At 38.4% G+C, this 11,455-nt stretch overlaps 1 protein-coding gene across 1 annotated transcript in view; it reads left to right on the top strand.

Moving 5' to 3' along the window:
* The first annotated feature begins 2,627 nt into the window (after nucleotides 1–2,627).
* Nucleotides 2,628–11,455, top strand: part of LOC117946090 (neurocalcin-delta A) — a 75,426-nt gene continuing 66,598 nt past the window's right edge. Inside the window, exons 1-2 of the mRNA XM_034873935.1 lie at nucleotides 2,628–2,863; nucleotides 9,459–9,579. The gene's annotated coding sequence lies outside the window, so the exon portion shown is untranslated. The remainder of the gene's footprint in view (nucleotides 2,864–9,458; nucleotides 9,580–11,455) is intronic.

Raw genomic sequence — 11,455 nt, 5'->3', positions numbered from 1 at the left:
AAATGGTTTGAATCCTACTTACAAAATAGGGATTACTTTGTGTCAATAGGTAATTAAACTTCTCAGCATACAAATATGATGTGTGGAGTTACCCAAGGCTCCATTCTGGGGCCTCTTCTGTTAAACATCGACATGCTTCCACTGGCTCAGATTATGAAAAACAACATAAGTTACTATAGTTATGCAGACGAGACACAAATTTACATAACGTGTCGCCAGGGGACTATAGTCCAATTCAAAAACTGACTAAGTGCGTTGAACAAATTAACGGCTGGATGTGCCAGAACTTTCTGAAATTAAATGAAGAAAAAACTGAGGTAATTGTTTTTGGAGCAAAAGAGGAACGATTAAAAGTCTGAGCTTCAAACAACAATTTTAAAAACAACAGACAAAGCCAGAAATCTTGGTGTAGTAATGGACTCAGACCCGAATTTTAACAGCCACATTAAGACAATTACAAAATCAGCCTACTATCACCTTAAGAATATATCAAGTATTAAAGGACTTATGTGTCAACAGGATTTGGAAAAACTTGTCCATGCTTTCATCTTCAGTAGACTTGACTACTGTAACGGGGTATTTACAGGTCTCCCTAAAAAATCAATCAGACAGCTGCAGCTGATCCAGAACGCTGCTGCTCGAGTCCTCACTAAGACCAAGAGACTGGATCACATCACTCCAGTTCTGAAGTCTTTACACTGGCTTCCTGTGTCTCAAAGAATTGATTTTAAAGTAATTTTGCTAGTTTAAAAATCACTTAACTGTTTAGTTCCAAAATACATTTCTGATCTGCTACTACTGCTACTACTATGAACCACCCAGACCTCTAAGGTTATCTGGGACAGGTCTACTTTCTGTCCCCAGAGTCAGAACTAAACAGGGTGAAGCAGCTTTCAGTTTCTATGCTCCTCATATCTGGAATAATTGCCCAGAAACCTGTAGAGCCGCTGCTACTCTCAGTTCTTTTAAATCAAGGCTGAAGACCATTCTTTTTGATGCTGCCTTTCTTTAAATGAGTGCTAATTTCTTTAAATTTCTTATGCTGCACTGTAACTTTTATTCTTGTGTTTTATGTGTCTTAATGTTTTATCGATTTTTAATGCTTATGATTTTTAACTTTTTATACTTGTGTTTTATCTGTTTAACTGATTTTGTGTAAAGCACTTTGAATTGCCCTGTTGCTGAAATGTGCTATACAAACAAAGCTGCCTTGCCTTGCCTATTAGGACTGCTTAATGATATGAATCAGGAGTACTATTAGGATCAAGACAAACCCAACTGAGCTCTGTTACTTTTTATTAAGAAATGTTACCCCTTGGGCCCCTGAGCCTTTGCTCGGCAGGCCCTTTCAATAATCTAACCATGCTTTGGAGTTGTTTTTTAAATAAAAATAACAAACACTAGATGATACAGACCAAAAGTCCTGCGTTAGACACACAATGAATGTTGGGGCATTGCTGAGACTCAGTCAGATGTGCAAATCAAACTCACTGGTCATTGGTTAAGTGTATGTGTAAGTCTTCTTTTGTGTTTATCTATGCAGTTTCACTATGTTCTGCATATTTTATTATGGCATTTTTTATTATTATTTATTTACCCATCCAAAATAATAACATAATTGTGTAGTGCATGTGTAGTTAATGTAACTGGAATTCAGACAGAGATTTTTCTTTCTAACAAATACTGGAAAATCCTGGAAATTTGGCAAGAAGAAAAGTCCTGTCCCTATGCCAAAGACAGGAAAACTGTATTAGTAAATTGTCAGGTACACCAACATTGTCCAAGTTAGATCAGAAGATAAACTGTAGTATACTTTTACTAGTAAATTGGTATAGGTTAGGAAACACCCTACCTTCTCTGGTTGTCCACTAGATGACGGTAGAGTCTTATAATGAAATTACAATGTAATTCAGCTCGAAGAAGAGAAGAGAAATAAGACTGAACTCTCACTCTGCTCTTTTTTCGATACCACAAATGCACGCAGATGCGGTTTTTCAAATAGCTTATTGCTTCCAGGGTGGAGAAATAAAATGTTGAGCTTTGCAAAAACAACTACCATTTAGTCATTTTTTTATAAAATGTCTAATGGCAAACGTTGCACAGAGGCTGGTTATGACTCGTCAGTCATGGTGGAAATAAGTGAGCAACAGTGAGGAGTGAGTAAACGAAAGGAGCAAGTAATTATCAGCAAATTGAGAATAGGTCACAATTGATTTTAATAGTGGGAACACCCAACTGCACACTGCAGTCTGTGTGAGAAAATGGAGACAGTGAAGCATGTCCTGATGTTGTGCAGGAAATCCAATCAAGAAAGGGAGGTCATGTTCACATGATTCTATGGAAAATCCAAATTCGGTGGAAATCAGGTTCAAAGATGCTCTTGAAAGTGGGGTTTCCATAAATGGATTTAAACATATATTTGCGTTTTTGAAAGGGATTGGACTTCTTAGAAATTAATAGTATAATCAAATTAAAAAAGAGATAACTAGTCATTTCCAGTAGGATACAGTAATGCAATGCACAGAATGCCAACTGCCCTAAAACCCTAAAGAAGAAGAAGAAGAAGAAGAAGAAGAAGAAAAAGAAGAAGAAGAAGAAGAAGAAGAAGAAGAACAGGAAGAAGAAGACTCGTTCAACAGCGCATGCGTCATTATGACAGACATAACTTTGCAGACCGGAAGTTGAGCCAGTTTTCCTCTCATGTAGCCCATCTTCTTTATAGCCTATCTTTGATCTAACTAGCTGTCTAGCTACACACTCTGACACTTGTTGGGGATACATGTGTTTCTGTGTGTTGCTCTACAATTTAACAAGTCACCGGCAGATTAGGAAGCTACTTCTGGTGACATTTCCCATTTAAGTGGTACGTCTCCCATTTACGGCATTTATAGCTCTTTTTGGAGGTTTTCTCTTACAGACCCTCATTTAGAATCAAAATATATCTGTCAGGTTAGTGCATCTTCTTTAAATTACCTGGTTAAAATGTATGCAGTCTCATAAAATATCCTTCTAATGTTAGCGTTTTTAAAACGTTTAGCTAGCTAGCTAACGCTACTTAGTCCGTTTTTGTGTAGCACTTTATGTAAACATAAGTTACAGATTTGTCGATGTGCTTTGGTGTATCCAAAACCGTAGCATTTTAGCTGTTTATGCTAGTTGAGCTTTGTAGAGTAACCCCACTTCTTTCTTCGGCTCCGTGTTGATGCCACACGGTTTTAATGTTCCGCGCGCTTTTGTTCCATGCACTCCTATTACGTCTTTCATGTTTAGCAACATGTATTGTATTATGCTCTCATTGTTGTGTAGTTACAAGTGCTCTTAATATTCCGTAGTTTGTGCTTGGGGCGGAGAATCTCTTAAGATCATATTCTGTTTCCTGGACCTCGGCAAGAAAGTTTAGGTTGGTTTAGGTTATATTGTGTTGTTGTTTTTAACATATGTAAATCAGGAATTCCCAAAGGTGCTACTCAGGATCCCAAGACTGCACAGACTCATGTCTGAAAAGACTTAACGTTACTATTAGGCAGAATGGCAGACGCAGTTCTACGGTAAAAATGTTGAGATTTTCCAAATCTCTGCATCACAGAGATTTCTCACTTATCGCCACGATACAACTGACAACAAAAGGTTCGGCCAGAATCAAGTAAAATATAGAATAAACAAACCTAAACTTGTTATATATTTATATTATATTATATGAATTGATCAGTTGTTATGAAATGGCAATAACTGGTTGCTTTGTGTATATACCATTATCTGTACACTAGAACTAGAATGATAAATCAGCCACTCCGACATGTCGGCCAATATAAGCTTCTTGCAAGTTTATTGCTTTGTACACATGTGTGCATATATGTCTGTCGATTGGTCTTTGCCAGAGCGTCCTCCAGAACACCCTGGAGGAGGGTCTTGCTGCTACTCGTTGCATTCGGGATGGGAGGAAAACATGCTCTGGTTTATTGGCATTTCTTTAAACCAATCACAATCGTATTGGGCGGTGCTAAGCAACGGTGAAACTCTGCGGACCCGCTGCAAAATAGCCTCGGAAGGAACTTGTTTTGGTGTAGAGTAGATAGAATACACTTGGGGGAAAGTTGTCCTGGACATAGTGCTACAATCTGTTGGTCCACATCACAAACATGAAAACATTAAAATCTAAAATCATGAAAAATCAAAGCGTCCTATGACACAAAAGAATTACACACATGACAGCACAGACAACAAAACATCCTAAGAATTAACTGTAATAATTAAAGTGTGAAGTGCAGAAGGTGCTGGTGTATTTATTGCCCCCCCCCTGCAAGTCAACCGTACATAGCACGAGTCCAGGTTGCTACAGCGCCACACCACGCCATGCCCTTTATTTTATGTTATTCATTGGTATGCTTAAAAAAATCAATCGACATATTGTTATTGGAGTTTTCCCCCCAAATAGTGATATTAGGAACAGCCTCAAAAATCCAGTATTGGTTGGGCTATAGTCTGGTATGGTCTAACTACACCACCTATCTATACTAGCACAGGGGAAAAATGCTCTGGCTTGTTTGTATTTTAAATTTATTTTATTTTTAGGGTTATTATTTGGGGATTTTCCCCTTTATTCAGAGTGACAGTGGATAGACAAGGAAGGTGGAAGAGAGATGGGGGATGAGGGCAGCAAAGGGCCGCAGGTCAGAATCAAATCCTGGCCGCTGCAAAGGCCTCAGCCTACATGGGGCGCACCCTCTTACTGGGTGAGCTAGAGGTTGTCCCGTTTGTATTTCTTTAACCAATCTCAACCGTCCTGGGTGGTGCTACGCCCCGATAAAGGAGGTAGTGAGATGAGAGGGTAGTGTATGATTACAGGTTTTATAAATAAGTGTAGAATCTCTGGTATCAGCATTAAGCAAGTGTTGGTTGGTGGATCAATGGTTGGTGGATCAATACTATGAATATCACCCCGATGGATATTCATAGTAAATTTCATTCTACTATACACTACAACTTTATTCTCAGCCAGGGCTGAAATTCTTTTTGCTTCCTTGGTAGCTCATATAACAGGACATAGACATACACACAAACATACATAAAATGAATAACGCCAAAAGACATACATGAAACATTACAACAAATAACATACACACCCAAGTAAGGAAACAAAGCATATGTGTAAAGTATAACATCAGAAAATGACATGAACATACATACACACAGACAAGATCTTGGAGACTTGTAACCCTGAATAAATATTGCTCTGGATTTAATGTTGCTGGTTTAGCAATAGATTGATGTAAGAAAGAGTTATTAAGTCTGTTGCGATTAAAAGCATGAACCCTAAAGCTGTGCAAAACATGTGAGGAGTCATTTGAAATATTCATGGCCAGTCTGAACATACTATTATTTTGAACTTCCTGAAAGGACTGTGGTATAGGTAGTCATATAATCTTTGTACAAATTTTAATTTGATCAAATAGCTTTGTTTTATTTTCAACGAATAGGCTACTCAGCCAAGCAGGGCTACAATAGAGTTTGATACTCTGAATTACTGATGTGAAAAACAAGGAAATTATTTGGCAACTAGCTCCAAAGGATCTTAATCCACGGAGGAAATAAACACACTGTTGTATTTCTTTTGCAGATACATTCTATATGAGAGGTCCATGAGAGATTTTTGTAGATCATGACACCCAGATATTTGTAGACTGGGACTTCACTTATTACTATTGTGAATCTTCACTGGGGGCAGTTGACAATTCTGGGGTTTCACAGTCTTAAAAAAGAAAGCATTTTTATCACCACTCAATAAACCAATCCACGTTGCCCTGGTACAGTGTTGGGGCATCAAATTTGGTAGACAAGGTCAATAGAGTGGAGTCATCTGAGTATTTTAACAGAAACTAGTCTGGCAAACTAGTAGTGCAGTCAGAGGTATGTAAGGTGAACAACACAGCCCTGGGCTACTCCAACAATCATTCTGTTTGGAGAAGAGAGTGTCTCATTTAAATGGGCTGTATTTTATGTAGAACCTTTCTATTCCCAACAACTACTCAAAGTGCTTTTACATAGTACAGGAACCATTCACCACTAATACACTGTGGCCAAGACTGCCACACAAGGGGCCACCTGCTCATCAGATAAACACTCACAAACAACTCAGGGTTCAGTGTCTTGCCTAAGGACACTTCGACATGGGACTGCACGGCCATAGATTGAACCACCAACCTTCCAATTGGCAGGCAACCGCTCTACCACTGAGCCATGGCCGCCCATTTACTTTGACTAGCTGAACCCTGATTGTTAGAAATTGAAAAATACCAAAGAATAAGATAAGGGATAATCTGAATCAATTTTTTATAACAGTAAATCTGGTTGAATTGTATTAAACACAGATGAAAAAACAAGAAACAGGACCCTGACTTATGTTTTTGGTTTGTCAAAATGTTTGGGGATGAGGTGCATCCACTGCATTTCCATACTCCGCCTTTGTTTATATGCAAATTAAAAGATAGTTTTTGAACTATGACCAGTGACTTCATGATCATAGATGTAAGGGATATTAGCCAAAAATCATATATTTCTTTGATTTTTTGGGAGGGGCTTAATGTGAGATGTTTTCTATGCTAGTGGGATGGTGTGTGTGTTTCAACTGACATCTGAAACATGGAATACTACACAGGCTAATTCCCAGGCAAAGAATTTTAATATATGTGCACTGCTTTGGTCAGGCCCTAATGCCTTCTTCTTGTTGCGCTGGAAAGTACCCCTGACCTCCTAGACAGTTATGACAATTCTCTCAGCGTCAAAGGGTATAATGGTCTTAATTACATTTACAAATTCTTAACAGTGGGCGGTAGAGTCAAAGCGACAGAAAAAAAAAAGATTTTGCTTTTTTGCAAATCACTTCCTGTCACAATAGTTTTTTTTAAAGGAAGACATTCCAGTCATATTTTTTCATCTTTTTGGGGTTTCTTTCTTTGAATGTCTCCTCCAAATGATTTCTGTGTACCTGTTTGCCCCCCCTAAGTTTATTTTTCAAATCTTTGACCCATTTTTTGTATGTGATGATATCTTTGTTTTTAAATGCCACCTTCCTCGAGTTTATGATACCCTTAATTTCCTTAGACACAAGCCTTTATTCTTTTCATAGGAATGAGCAACCAAATGTACACAAAAATTAATGTATTCAGTGGTGACTGTGGTAGTTTCATTTGGGAATTTTGATTATGTAATAATCAGTCAGATTAAAACCAGTCTTAAGCGTCTCACTTCAGGAGACCATTGTCTAATTTCACTTACTACTGGTGTACAGCCTTTTAATTTAGTTTTGTAGGTTGGGATAAGGTAAACTATGTTATGCTCAGAATTTGCAATAGGAGGTATGATTCATGCGTGCGTGCCGGTGCTTTGCTCTCTGTCAATATGCAGAGGAAAGATAAGCTTGCACTTACATGTGCTGATGCTTTAGGATCCAAAATTGGGCGCCGAAAGATAAATAAATACATTTTTGATACTCCTAGGATGGGATTATTTTCGGTCGGTGCCATAAAAGCATCAACGTTCGGTGCCCAGCCCTATGAGGGAGAAAACGGGACAGAGTAACACTGCGGATATCGCTCATTTATTTTAATTTTTTTGAAGACTTAGTTAAGATGGCAGGCCGGTATTGCTAAGGCGGCCTCCTTACCTGCAAAGTGAAGTGAGAAATCCTGAGACCCCAACACTAGGGCAGGCGCATCTGCATTTTTGTAGCAATCGATGAACTTGGTCGCCATAGTGTCTGCTACCATCGCAGCCTTGCCATTGGGTGGAATACCACACCGCAATAAACAGCACACATCCAAATTCACGTTGTAGGTAGAAAGGTCTTAATGTCAGACAAAGCATTTTGCCGTTAGAATAGTGATTCTTTAATGTTGAATTGGCAACACCAGAGATTGTTGATGTACACACAGATCCCTCTGCCCTTGCATTTCCCTGATTTGGCGTCTCTGTTGAGCTGGGTCAGAGTGAACCCATTTATCTCAAAGAGGGAGTTGTCCATATTGAATTGAAGCCAGCTCCCTGTAAAACACAGTAAAGAAGCTTCACGGAATTTGGAACAGTACCGTGTGTATTTTCGGACCTTGTCAATCTTGTTGTTCAGAGAGCGTAAGTTGCTAAGAATAATGGGTTGGAGCAGTAGTCTTGTGTGTCTTTGCCGCAGCTGATTGCGTACTCAACGTCTCCTGCCTTGTTTCTCAGCTCAGGAGGGATGTTGTCCAGGAACGTCGGGGCTATGGGGTTGATGGTTTAAGGTGTAGTGCAAGCAGAGCTTCCCGGCTGTAGTGTAGACTGGGTCGAGGTTCCAGGTAACTTTCCACTCCCTTCATATCTGCAGAGGTTTACTATTTGGAGCACGCTGTCAATATAATCCACAGGAAAGTCATCTTCCAATTTAAATACTGCCAAACAAAACAACGTTTTAGACAAGAAACAATCAACTCGATTGCACTGATTTAACACTTAACACAAACTTTAAAATGAGCAAGCATAAGCCCGGGACGCAATTCTTCTTTTAGTCAAGCTAAATTGTTTGTTACACTGAGCCAGAAATGAATGATACTTAGCTGTTTTCTGTTTTTTTAAGTAATACATTTAATTTTTAGGTAGAAGAAGAAGAAAAACAGCGGAGGAGGGTGCCTTTGCCCGGCTCCGGTGGATCTGTGGATTCATAGTTACTGTGATAGTACAGGCTTCCGGTCAGGCCTGGGACGTTTGTGCACAAATAAGTGTACAAGAGTGTACTTAGACCCTATACATGTAATATCCCAATTTTTAAATTGGTCGGCTTTATTCAACACTAGGGTTTAAACTCTTCTTACACATGGATTATGCTGGATGGAAGAACTTCTACAATAGGTTTCATTGCAAATCCTGTTGGTGATCTAACCTTGCAGTGCATTACAAGCTTGGCTGTTTCTGGTATTATCTTCTAAATTATCTTTTGTTAAATGTTTCTCGTGCTTGTGATTTTTTATTTTTATTTTTTTTTATTTTTTTGCCAGCCGTACTAAATAACCTTAGAAAGCAACGATTAGAGTAGTCAGTGAGCATCTGACTAAGGAGCAAATGGAGCAAATAAACGGAGGCAGTGATAAGAACCGTAAAGGAACATCATTTAAACTGTGCCCTCAGTCAGAGTTTCCTCTGACCCCATGAATGAACTCTAAAGTTGGGTCTGCAGGTCAGTGATCCTAAAACACGCAGGCTACACGTCTGGACCTCAGTCAGTGATATACAGCCACCCACTGACCTACTCATTAAAGCATGTTTGTCAACCCCTTTATAGGTACAAACATATACACTACAGTACATATTCACGTGTTAAATTCAGTAAGTGCAGAAACACTGATTGTTTTGCTGGTCAGTTGAATACCAGTATGACATCAAGTCTGGCGGTAAAACTGAATTTAAAGAATTTGTCTGTCTTCATCTTTCAGGTGCTGTTAAATTTTTGGTTCATTGGTGGATAAGGAAGGACACGTAAAGCCAAACACTAGACGGAGTGACCAGCTGTGTGAAACCACTTCCTGGGCGGCAGGCGTCCACACGTTCCACCTGGTGAGTGACAGAACTACGGCAATTGAGCTAATTATTACCGATGTTTTATAGACTGTAGATATGAGATACTGAACGTAAGTGTAGGATTCTGGACACATCTCATCAGTGTTTATCAACCTTGGTATTATAAAATAGCTGCATACATTCTTTGGGGCATCCCAGAGAACAGTCATTGTAAAAGTTTGGTTTCACTACTGTGAATGGATCATAATTAGGGCAGCAGTGATATTTTTTTGGCATTTACATTGATCATGCCTATACTTCATTTCTTAAACTTACTTTCTTTCAGCACATACTTACCGTGATTAATACAATGCATTTGTTAGTAACAGCTTTAGGGTGAACCCATTTCTCCATTTTACCCCAGCCCCTTAACCCTTACCCCTAGCCTTTGCCCCTTGAAAACCAAGTGGTAAGGGCTAGGTGTGAAAACATACCCCTATGAAATGAAACACCACTTGGTTACATCACCAAACAGTATTGATCACAAACTTCCAAGATGACATCAGCAAGTGTGTCTATGTCAATTACGTGGGTTTTGACAAAGGTGTCATATGCATTTATAGATTTAATAGTTATTTTATGTTCACTTTGGTGGTGCAGAGGCAGATGTTCCTATCTGTGTAGGACTTAGGTCTGTTTGCAGTACATATGTGTATACACACACGGTGTGTTGTATATCTGTTTCAGTTATCATAGTTTTGAATGTCATTAATGTTCAGAAAAACATTTTAGCAAAAATCTGTCTTTATTTCCCAATAAATTAAACATAACAGGCAACAGAACCATTATCAACTATTACAACCATAACTTACATGTCACACACATAAAAATGCTTCAAATGTGTAAAACTAAAAGACACAAGACCACAAATAAAAAAACAAACTACAGCTATTCCATTCAAGGCAGAGAAATGTGGGACTGTTTTGTAAATCAGCGTTAGTTTAGCAAACTAGTGATTTAAAAAAACAAAACATTTCAAATCAAATTGTGTATATATGTGTGTATAAATAAATAAATAAATAAATAAATAAAAAAATATATATATATATATATATATATATATATAGTGACTGTGTAGAGTACAAAACATGACTGCTGTGATTTTTAAATCAATTATTTAAGCCGATAATACTCTCTGGTCGATCTGACAGCCATTATTGCCGTACCCCTCAGTTTCAAGTAAGCTCAGGACTTGGTGGGTAGAGGGTGAATAGAGGTGCAGCAGGCATGGGCAACATATGAGAAAATATGGTGTTTTTTGTTTTTTAACATTAAAGCATGTAAACATGTTCTAATACCAGCACAAAATGCAAGTATTATCCTGAAAATGCTATATAATAGTTGCCATTTAACCTTACCTTGTTAAATCACCTGCTTTATTGTCCACAGTGGTTACTGTATCAGGTGGGACGTTTTTGTTTGCTTTTGTTTTGTGTGAGCTTATCAAACCAAGTTCTTGAATCTGGATTCAATCCTAAGTCTTTTAGTTACTATAAAGTGTGTAGTGAAAGGCAATGGTTGTTTGCTTTTCTTTGTGTGGGACACAGTTGTCGTTCAGTTTCTCCTAATAATTAGAATTGTTGGCATTCCTCATCGAAACCAAAGACCCAGCTATACCACAGCTAGCTGAGCCACTTGTCCATAGTAAAAATGTTGATGAATCAATTTATAGGCAGATTTTTTTTATTTTTATGACGCAGCTTATTGGCAGTTAATTTACTGAAGAGGTTAAGAGAACTTGAGTGGGACAACATGAAACACAGGCCAGATCTGAACCCAGGACCACAGTTACATAGTATGTGCCTTTTGACTTCAAAGCCACCGGGTTGCCCCATATAAAACAAACTTAGGAACAATGCTGAAATTACATATC

This window comes from Etheostoma cragini, chromosome 6 (assembly GCF_013103735.1).
Source record: "Etheostoma cragini isolate CJK2018 chromosome 6, CSU_Ecrag_1.0, whole genome shotgun sequence".
NCBI classification, from domain to species: Eukaryota; Metazoa; Chordata; class Actinopteri; order Perciformes; family Percidae; genus Etheostoma; species Etheostoma cragini.
This window is presented reverse-complemented; position numbering and strand designations above follow the sequence as displayed.